We start from the raw sequence: 11,846 nt of genomic DNA on the forward strand, positions 1-11,846 counted from the left end.
AACACATTAATTAGGTCTCCATAAAAGATAATTTAAAAGAGTTTAATAATATACAGTATACACAATTTTCAAAACCATATAAACAGCAAAATACTGAGGATTATATTTTCTCCTCAAGTTCGGGAAAACATTGCCCTCAGCTTGGAGAGAGCCAAATTCAAATCCCCACTTGGCCATGAAACTCACCAGGTCACCTTAGACCAATCACTCTCTTTCAGCCTCATCTACCTCACTTTGTCATGAGGATAAAATGGCCACGAGGCAGGGAGAACCAAGTACCCCCTGTGCTTATTGGAGGAAAGGCAGGATAAACATGTAATAAATAAAATATCAAAGCAAATCATTCACAGTTCTTTACTAACATAAAGAGTGATACTCTCTGACCTAGGAATCATGCTGGCTTCTACTCCTTAGGAGTCACGGTAAACAAGCTGTCATGTTATCACACTATTCTCTTCACAGTAATAAAAGTGATTTGTTACATACAATATATTTGGAGATCATAATCTGATGTAGTAGGCAGTCACGGGTAGAGAGTCTAAATCCATGCCAAGGATGTGGTCATGGCACTATGACCCATAAACTAGTTGCAGATTTCCAGGAATGGAGCCCAACACAAGTTCTGTCAAGTTAGCTGCTATTTGACCCTGGCAACAAGGAGAGCCAGGTTTTGGTGTCTAGCTGTTCTCACAGAAGAATCAATCACAAGCCTGGCTGGCTGTTTCAAAATAATGTTTTGGTTTAAATGTGGGCGTTTGTTTTGGAGGGGAAACAAAACAATGATACACAAGGTTAAATGACAGCCCTGTAGTCCAAAATCTCTCCCAAATTCTCCACAGTTGCATTAGGAATCCGGCCTTCAAAATGCCCTTTTTCTGAAACCTCCTCTAGAAAGTGTTGTCCCTGCAAGGCCAGCCCTTTCTGGTGAACCCGGGGGCAATGCTTGTTTGATTTTTAGAGGATGAGCTTTTATTTGAGGTATTTTGTGTCCCTAAAATGTTATTGGCAGACAGAGCTGGACTTGATTAGGCATAATGTTCCAACCTGGGCCTACTAAACTAGTTTTCTCTTCCTGTCAAAGATAAGGTGTGTGTGTGGGGGGGGGGATCTTACTGCTACACCTTCTTACCATGAGGGTCTGCTTAGGCAGAGGTGGCATTGTGGTGGCCAGGTCTGCAATGGTCACTTCTGTTTTTTGCTGGGTTGGAGGACATGATCGAGTACAAAGTGAGTGATGCGTCTCAAATAGACTGTGAGTGAAAAATGTGGGGCAGTGTAAAGTGGTAGCACAAGTATCTGGGAACATTATTCTACTGCTTTTTGCTACCCTTCAGAGTTTTCCCTGGAGTCATCTATGCCCACTTTTCCTAGCCTAAACTGGAACTAATATATTATCTCTCTCCTCTCCTTGTAGATGCTAGCCTCCTTGGGCCTGTCATTTCTTGAAGGGTTACAGAAACACCATCCTCAAAAGAAACAACAAAACTTGAGGCAGTTGAAGCAGAAATAATTTTAGAGTTCAGACGGGGAGGCATTCAAGACTCAGGATAATAACAGGCAAGAAAGAGTCCCAAGAGATACAACGGCAAGGAAAGAAAAACCAGGCCGATAAAGCCAGCAGACCACCACCCAAATGCAAGCTTGAATGTGAATGTCAGCTAACTGGGGGGGGGGGATGATGTATCTGTATTATTCTTTGCTTTTGTCCAGTTGCCAGAAAAAGAACAATACTGCTTACCCCTCCCTCCCCGTTTTGTTTTTATTTTGAAACAAGACGCCTTAGTTGATCAACATTTGTGCTTGATTCTCCAGGCTTAGACACACCCCAAACTGCTGCGATCTAGACTGAATCTACCCCTGCACTGAGAAGGACACCAACCCAAGGCCCAGGCCTCAGACAGGTACCAGTTTCCTATATAAACAAAAAACAAGGAGATGACAGTGCTGCTTCTAACTAAAAGCATCCTAGATTTCCCAGGATGTTGAAAACAAACCTGTCTCACATACATAGTTTTAATCATATATTCCAGGGACCAGGACAGTCCTACCGAACATACAACACTAGAATAAGAGATTTTAAAATTGCAGTCTGCTTAGACACATTCAGTAAAACTGTTTGTTCAAAGGAAACATTTTTAATAGGGCATGGCCTAGTGATACTGAAACGCAAGAGATAATAGGGTCAACACTAAATATAGTAACTGCTATAGAAACCTATTGCGTGTAATAACCACATTTTTTTTAAAGAATATTCCCAATACCTGACTCAAACTGATGAATTTAAAGTCTAAACTGGAAATAAAGGGGGAAAGCCAAACATGGAATTGGATTTACTGTCATGATGCATTAAGTTAAATAAAGAGCAGAAGGAGCGGTATCTTAAGTATGTGAGTCTTACCCATTTAATCCCCCATCATTGGATTAGAACACTCTACAAATAATAATCCGATAAAAAAATGTCTTTATATGAGGGTTTTTATGATACCAAAGTATTAATATTTTCAAATAAGATGAGGAGGGGGGAAGGCTAATTGGTTTTCGCCTTTCGTGATGTTAATCGTCTACATCAGGCTGACTTTCTTTGGCCCAAGGACCACATTTACCCTTGGCCAACTTTCCAATGACCACATGCCAGCAGTCGGTGTGTCCAAAAGTGGGTGTGGACACCATTTCTCCATAAACTCTTCACTGTCAAATATGACTATTGTTGCCTGTTACCTGTCAAATGCTCAATACCATTGTGTACTCTTATTATATATTATTATTTATGGTGTTCATATCCTGCTCTTCTTCTGTAGGAGCCCATTGTCATATACTGCAAAATATAATTTTTTTCCCCCAAGTATAAAATATTGAAAACAAATATAATTGGGTGTATAACAGAGATATAAAATACACTCCATGAAAGTTTGGTTAATATTTAACTATCCAGATATTACCTGAAGAATATTTAATTTCACAAAGGATAATTTTGAGAAGAGTGTCAAGGAGCAAATATATTTCAGTTCTAGTTTATTGGATCAATAGAAAAGTGAAAGTAATTCTGGGATAGGCTGTAAATATTGTTTTTTAAAAAGCAGCTGATGAATAAGTAGATATGTTTTAACAGCTATTAAAATATTACATCACCAAAAGACTTGGAAAAATTAAATGTTCCTCCTCAAAGAACTCCCCAGGGTGATTTATGTACTGTACAAGAAATATGTAGCCATCTTTCACAATGTGCTTGATACAGGGCCATGCATCTGTTAAATGATCATTGCTCCATTTTTAAAGATTATTAGCATGTTCTGTTCATATTCAGTTTAGATTGTGTTCCCAATACTATGTTCAAAATCAAAACGAAATTTTTAAAGCCATCCTGATTGTCACTATTTTGATAGATGCCTCTTGAAAATTAAACTTCATATGCACAAGGAGTTGCTGTTCTTCAGCTTTCAGCCACGTTCCCACCAGGCATCTAAAAACTGGACTATGGTGACTGCAGCTTGACTAGAACACGCATATGTAACTACATATACATCACCATAGTTCACAGTCATTTAATGATTAAGTATAATAACAGTGCTGGAAAACTACATTTTTTCTAGTTATCTTTCACCAAAATAACACAATCATTACTGTTTAATTAAATTAAGCCATTAAACTACAATTCTTATGTTACACCACCTAAATGAAAATTATTACATTGCATTCCTCATTGAACATAATCCAATTTAAAACAAAAAGCTTTCCCTACTGCAGTTCCCCCTGAGAAGGGCACTGCCTGCTGGAGCTGAGGTGCTACAGCAGTTGACAGACCCAGCCAGTGTAGCAAATAAAAACCCACCCTGTCAATTTCCCCAGTGCTCCTGATTATGATCAGCAGCAGATGTCCCCACTTGGATTCAGGTTTCAAATCCCTATGGAAAAGTCCAAATTAGGGGTAAGAGGATCAGAGACTGGGCAATTCATTATTTTACACCCGGGTGGCATTAAAATGTGTGGGTGTAGTATTGTTAGCAGAAGAGTTTGACAGGTGTGAGAATTTGATAGCCTAGCTACTGAAAACAGCACCCCATTGCATCTCCCAGTACGTTTCCAAGCACAATTCAAAGTGTTGGTGCTGACCTTTAAAGCCCTAAACGGCCTCGGCCCAGTACACCTGAAGGAGCGTCTCCACTCCCATCGTTCTGCCCGGACACTGAGGTCCAGCTCCGAGGGCCTTCTGACGGTAACCTACCTGTGAGAAGTGAAGCTCAGTAGTGGCGTCTGCCCTGTGGAATGGCCTCCCATCAGATGTCAAGGAAAAAACCAACTATCTGACTTTTAGAAGACATCCGAAGGCAGCCCTGTTTAGGGAAGTTTTTAATGTTTGATTTTTTATCGCTTTCTTCTTCTTCTTCTTCTTCTTCTTCTTCTTCTTCTTCTTCTTCTTCAGTTGGGAACCACCCAGAGTGGCTAGGGAAACCCAGCCAGATGGGTGGGATATAAATAACTTTATTATTATTATTATTATTATTATTATTATTATTATTATTATTATTATTATTATTATTATTATTTGGACACCTGTGTCTTCAGCCAAGAGATCTGATGGACTTGATTTTAAAATGATGGGGGTTTTTTTGGTTTTTCAAAGTTACCATAAGATTTGAAATAGCATGGTCATCATAAAAACCTATAGGAAGGGAAATCTGATAAGGTAGGTTTTTATGTGGGCTTCATGGAGCCAGGGACCATGATCCAAGTGACAGAACCCATTGTGTGTGACTGGGTCACTTGCAGGATCAGTAATGGGGGGTGAAATTGGATGCACATTCACTTCCAAGTGTGGTTACAGTCTATACCACACCATATTGTTCCACCATCATTCCAGAGTGGCATCTCCTCCCCTGCAAAAAGAAGAAAAAATGCACAGAGGGTTTTGTTTATTTAAATTAAAAACATATAAACTGCACGTTCGTGGAAAAATAATAAGGTGGTGTACAGCATGAGAATATAATGCTACAATAAAAACATCAGTACAAGCATAGCAGATCAGTAAAATCAGTTGGTTAAGAAAATGAACATTTATTGGATTGAGTTGTACAGCCCCCATACTTCAAGGTTCATTTGAATTACACCCTTCAAAGAAGGAATAATACACATGTAGAAGTCTGGTTTCTCTCACAGATTTCCTTAGCTGAATAACAAAAAGTTGAAGTTTATGCCTCGAACTTCTCTTGGGGCAGCTCCTAGTCAGAGGGATTTGTGGATAAGCCCAAGAGAGTTCTGAAAGCCAGAGAGAGAAAGAGGAAGTAAGTAATTATTTTGGAGACAAGACCTATGACAAGAGTAATAGGAAGAAAGAGCCAGTATCTTAAGATCAGTGGTTGATAAATAAAACATGTTCTCCAACTGGATCACTGTTGTCTCCTATTCCAGACTGAGCTGCTGGAGTAGGCCACAAAGCTACATAATGCTTGTGTCTGGCAGTGTTATCAGAACGTAGCAAGCAGTGGATAAAATGACGAGATAAACAATGGGTGTTGTCAGGGAACTGACATCAGAGCCAGAGGCGGAGGGAAGGCTCCCAAGTGATGCTGGAGAGGGACCCAGCAGGGAGAGAGGCAGCTCATCAGCTGGGGAAGGAAATCAGCGCAACACCAGGGATAAAGGGGGGCAGATGGGGGAATCGGCGAGAGGGCTCCAGGACTCTTCACTGGACACCAGCGGGGAGAGCACGGGTCCTCCGCTACCCACACCCTCCCTGCGCAGAAGACTTCCGCACAGGGAGAGTAGGAGGAGACTTGGCGTCAAACAGCTTTTATGCTGGAAAAGGTTTAAGAAACGCCCACTGACGGATTCTGCTAGCGACTGAGGCAGCCACGAAGTGAAGGGCTGTCCAGACAGAAAAGGTTTAACAAGGCAACATAGCCAGGAGTGTTGTAAGAAACTTCCTCACACCGAGTCAGACCAATGGCCCACCTAGCTCAGTATTGACTGAACACTGACTGTCAGCAGCTCTCCAGAGTTCCAGACAGGGAAGCTTTCCCAGCCCTAACTGCAGACGCCAGGAATTAAACCCGAGACCTTTGCCCTGCAAAACACCAAGGTTCAGTGTAAGAAAGTCGAGGGAGGGGAAGAAGAAAAATAGATTTCATCTGCTCATTTTTTCTCCCACTCCAAGATATGTTTTCCCCAGGAGTTTCCACATAAGGGGGCAGATCTACAAGTCTTATCCAGTTCTGTGGTTATTTATGTATTTATGTGTTTATATTTTAAAAAACGTTTACAAATTTTTGCAGCTGCCAGTACTGCAAGCTGAAGGGGAAGATTGGCATGGGGAGGGAGGCTCCTCTTTAAAATGGCATGAGGGGAGAAGGTTAAGAATTGCTTCTACTCTCTACATCAGCTGTCTACTTCATACTGCAACGTCAAATTGAACAACACCCATATATAAGAAGTCACAGAAGTATGAAGTTGCACTCTCAATATTTTAAATCCAGAGGAACGTGTTCTATTTAATGCATAAAAAAAACCTTGCAAATTAGGAGTAAAATATGCAATTTTTCTTCGGCAGGACGCAAGTTCTGCAGTTACTTTTTCTATTAAAAATAGAGCCCATTAGATACAAGCCCCTGCATTTTTAAGTAAAGCCCCTGTATTTTAAGGAAAATTCAGTAGCATTTCAAACATGTGACTAGCAGAGCAAGGGTACAGTTAGCCAAAGTAGTTGCAATTAAATCAGGTGTTCACATTATTTGCTGAATTACTGACAAAGGCTTAGTTGACTGAACCAAGCTTATGGCTTTGAAGAGTTCATTCTCATGGCACAGCCTTTGAATTATTTTTTCCGTCCATGTGACCTTTTGCTTCATCAATATTCATGCATTCACTTGTTATCTTAGAGGAGAAAATGTCATTTTAGGAAATAAAATCCAAGAAGCACAGAGTACCAATAGGTCAACAGCATGCTTATGCCTAATGAACCGCAGACAGTGCTGCAGATGTAAAAATTAAGAATCTCTCACAAATGGTTTCCAAGACAAGGTGCTGAAGCCTCGGCAGCAATGGGAGGACTGTATCCAGAGCCTCAGCTATGAATCTGGTTCAGATCTGGACTGAATAAGATGGGAATTTTTATTTCCACCATGGAAGCCTAATTAACCCAAAGGCCCAAAAGCACAGCCACCTGCTCCAAGGCAGGATCCGCTACCCACTATCCAGGAGATCAAGCCTAACAAAGAAGAGAACATGAGCTCTACAGAAAGGTACTGATAGAAAAAATAGCCCCTGCTAAATCAACCCAGCCCCAAATCACATTCCAGATTTCCTGGCAGAAAACTCCTTCCTCAGCTCACGCAAACTCCAAGAATCTCTAATTTAATTTAAGAAAGAAAACAGGATTCTGGTCCTCAAAATGGCAGATATTTGAAATATTGGGCCAGGAGAGTGCTAGATACACAAGCCTTGTCCCCTGAACCTTTGACCTTTTGCAAACACATTCCAGACATGGAATCATAGAATTGGAAGTGACCCTGAGGATCATCTAGTCCAGCGGTTCTCAACCTGTGGGTCCCCAGATGTTGTTGAACTACAACTCCCATCATCCCTGAGCTCTGGCCTTGCTAGCTAGGGGTGATGGGAGTTGTAGTTCAACAACATCTGGGGACCCACAGGTTGAGAAAGGCTGATCTAGTCCAACCCCCTGCAGTGCAGGAATATGCAGCCATCCCATACAAGGATCGAACCTGCAGCTTTGGCGTTATCAGTACCATACTCTAACCAACTGAGCTAGACATGGGTCAGTCCAAAGGTCCATCCAGTATCCTCTTACACTGGCCAGCCAGCTGCATGTGGGAATCCAGCAAGCATTTGTGATTCCCAGCAACTGGTATATGATTGTGAAGGTAGACCAAGACTATTATTGGCCTTCCATAGGCATCTGATTGGCCCCTGTGAGAACACAATGCCAGGTTAAATGGACTTTTGGCCTGATCTGGCAGGGTTCTTATTATGTGCTTATTTTCTTAGATATATGTGCCTGAAACGTGTTTGCAAAATGTCAGTGGTTCAGAGGACAAAGTTAGTGCATCCTGCAATCTCATGACTCAGTATTAAATATTCCTCTAGGCATTCATTTTTTATTGTCCCTTCTTTATCCATATACAGTGGTACCTCGGATTAAGAACTAAATTCGTTCTGGAGTTCTGTTTTCAACCTGAAACTGTTCTTAAACCTGAAGCACCACTTTAGCTAATGGGGCCTCCTGCTGCCACTGCACTGCCGCTGCACAATTTCTGTTCTCATCCTGAAGCAAAGTTCTTAACCTGAGGTACTATTTCTGGGTTAGTGGAGTCTGTAACCTGAAGTGTATGTAACCCGAGGTACCACTGTAATGTTCACATTAATATACAGATATCAGGTATATGACATACAATTTAAGCTCGCCAGGATTTTTCTGAAAGCAGGAGAACCCCTGAGGCTCTGAAGTCCCTTGGGATCCATAGTGGGAGGACGGAAGCACTCTCACTAATTAATTTCTTTGCCCATTGTTACAAGCCAGATGGATACAGAGTCTAATGTTTATCTCAGAAAATGCTGTTTGTGAGTCGAGGCCGCACTCCCCGCTTTGCGATGAAATAAGACACATGGACAGAAATATTTTAGGTTAATGGGCTAAAAAAGGCCACAATTTTATTGGTTACAGCATGTGAGTGATATTGGCTTACGCATTGGGTCCAAACAGACTATACTTGACTCCTGCCTGCTCTGCAGGGAGTCACACAAGGGTTAACAACCTGTAGGGGGAGCTAGTTGATGAAAATCAACTGGAAGCTTTCCCCTAGAGTCACCGAGGGTCGTGCCATGGCCCTAGCTAACACCTGGGCAGGTACCACAACCGCTGGATTCCTTTAACAGAATACCCTTTCATGGGAGGGGTAGGTGATGGCCACAACCTCCCCTCCAACACACAACACATTTTCCAGTGCCTAACTGCCAAACCTTACAAAGTTGTGACGATTTGCTACAAGGTAGGTGAAAAACCTACCTCAGGTAGCTGAGGCTCCAATACTTTGGCCACCTCATGAGAAGAGAAGACTCCCTGGAAAAGACCCTGATGTTGGGAAAGACTGAGGTCACAAGAAGAAGGGGACGACAGAGGACGAGATGGTTGGACAGTGTTCTCGAAGCTACAAACATGAGTTTGACCAAACTGCGGGAGGCAGTGGAAGACAGGAGTGCCTGGCGTGCTTTGGTCCATGGGGTCACGAAGAGTCAGACACGACTAAACAACAACAACAAGGTGAAAAACCAGCTGGCTGGTGCCAATCTGCCAAGTGGAAAAAATACCTACCAGGCCCCTTGAACAGTCAACCAACTGAGGTCCGTAGCAAGGTCAAGTACTGAAGCAAAACATAGAGGGAGGGCAGGCGGGTGATCCGAGGAAGCCGGAACAAAACAAGGAAAAGCTTGTGGGCCCGCAGCCGTTTAAATGCTGCTAAACTACGCCCCTAGGGACGCGGGTGGCGCGGTGGGTTAAACCACTGAGCCTAGGATTTGCTGATCAGAAGGTCGGTGGTTCGAATCCCCGCAATGGGGTAAGCTTTCGTTGCTCGGTCCCTGCTCCTGCCAACCTAGCAGTTTGAAAGCACGTCAAAGTGCAAGTAGATAAATAGGTACCACTCCTGCGGGAAGGTAAACGGCGTTTCCGTGCGCTGCTCTGGTTCACCAGAAGCGGCTTAATCATGCTGGCCACATGACCCGGAAGCTGTACGCCGGCTCCCTCGGCCAATAAAGCGAGATGAGCACCGCAACCCCAGAGTCGGTCACGACTGGACCTAATGGTCAGGGGTCCCTTTACCTTTAAACTGGATTGGCTGGCTGGGGGACATGACACGGGCCCAGGACTTCAGTGACGTAGGGGGCCTGGCCACACCGCCCCACAACCGTGGGAAGTGATTCCTGCTCACAACCCCTCCCCTCGGGGAAGAGGAGAGGCTATACTATAAGGCTCATAGTGGGGTCTATCTAATATGATTCAGTGGATACCCCTTCCTTGCTGGTTTATTTCCTGTTGCATTGCAAGACCTCATTCAACTGTGCATCTATCATTTGTGAGACTGAAAGGTGGTGCTCTTGCTGAATTCCTTAATATAGGAGGCCATAGGATGCAATGCATGTATGGCAGGAGCATGGCATGATATATATGAGCTAGTTTGGTATAGTGGTCAGAGTGTCGGACCAAGACCTGGGGGACCAGGGTTCAAATCCCCACTCAACCATGAAGCGCACTGGGGGACCTTGGACCAGTCACTGCCTCTCAGCCTAACCTACTTCACAGGGCTGTTGTGAGGAATAAATGAGGAGGGAGAGAACCATGTAAGAAATATTGAGCTCCTTGGAGAAAAGGGGTGCTATCAAGGGGGGGGGTATGAATGCAATCCATCAACTAACTAACTAACCAACCAACCAACCAACTAACTAACTAACTAACTAACTAACTAACTAACTAAATATAGTGAACAGAACCAGAGGCTTTCATTAAGATCTGTCTCCCTATACCCCAATGGCTTCCTCTCCACACCCAAGTGAACTCTAGAAATCTAGAAACCTCAGGGGGTTTTCTCATAAGAAAGGCATGCCTAATCTAGCATCTGGTTCTCACAGTGGCCAGCTAGATCATTCCTGTCTCCTGTACCATGACATCACTTCCCGTCTTGCCCATTTTTGTTGTTTTTCAAAGGAAGGAAGGAAATTCCCCATAGGAATTGGTGGACTTTATTAGCCAGGCAGACGGGACCTGGAGGATAGGAGGATGAGACAATCGCTCCTTTACTGGAAGTAGTGATTGGCAAGGAAAACATTTCATGGGGAAGATGGAGCCGCTTGCTTCTCTGAGAGATCAATTAAGTACATATAAATAATGTCATTGATAAGCATTGCTGTGTGCCCCAATGGAGCAACAGTTTCCTTCAATCAGCTAGGGACCATCCATACATTATGTCATGCATCAATGTTTGGAAATGTAGGATGCTGTCTTGCTCAGTCTGGACTAGTCTCACAGGCAGAAACTCTCTAGGCTTTCAAAGAAGGAGTTTTTCTGAGCCCTACCTGGAAGTGCCAGAGGCCTCTGCATGCAAAACCTGTGTCCTCCCACTGAACTATAGCCCCACCTGCATTGCAAAGGCGGTAGCAATGTTGCTGTGCCAAAAACAAGGCTTGGATAATGTTTAAAACTGCAAGTCCCCACACCTACACCACGTTTGATATCCCCCAAAAGGATTTCTCAAAATGAGGAAAGGCCAACAATGCAGTTCAACAGAAAGTGGGACATTTTAGGACAAAACCTCTAACTTCAGCTATACAGTAATGGCATCTAAATTGTCTATGACTTTGCAGGAAATTGGAATTTAAGTGGAAAATCAGATGTAAACATTGCACCAAAAATAAAGGAAATTCTTGTACCATTATACAGATTTATGCTTTGGTCACATTTATAATGTTCTAGTTGTTGGGAAAGATGCAGAAAAGGGCTGGTCAAGGGTAGCAGCTCTTTCCCAGTGAAGGAATATCAAAAAAATGTTTGCTAAGGGCAGAAAAATGCAAAGAAAGGAGAGATATCATAGATATTTATAAAGTTATAAAGAATATGGAGAGAGGGGGCAGCTGCAAATACGCTCGTATTCTTTATTCCATTTGTTGTACTCTGTTGCCATCTGTTGTCAGACTCTTGATATAATATATTTTCCTTCTGTGTGTATATTTCCCCCTTTACTTTTTCACCTCCACCCTGTTTCACTGGAGTGCCAAAATAAGCGCTCGCTGCAGTGAAGTTCATAAAACTGCTTCATCCCTGGAGAAGGGCACTGAAGTAAATA

At 42.9% G+C, this 11,846-nt stretch overlaps 1 long non-coding RNA gene across 1 annotated transcript; it reads left to right on the forward strand.

The window, feature by feature from the left end:
• The first annotated feature begins 1,099 nt into the window (after window positions 1-1,099).
• On the forward strand, window positions 1,100-2,240 carry LOC308586707. Its single transcript, XR_014008029.1, has 2 exons — window positions 1,100-1,227; window positions 1,415-2,240. It is a non-coding gene; the product is annotated as an uncharacterized lncRNA (long non-coding RNA).
• The last annotated feature ends 9,606 nt before the right edge of the window (window positions 2,241-11,846 follow it).

The sequence above is a fragment of the Podarcis bocagei genome (genome assembly GCF_964188305.1).
Source record: "Podarcis bocagei genome assembly, chromosome: 5".
NCBI classification, from domain to species: Eukaryota; Metazoa; Chordata; class Lepidosauria; order Squamata; family Lacertidae; genus Podarcis; species Podarcis bocagei.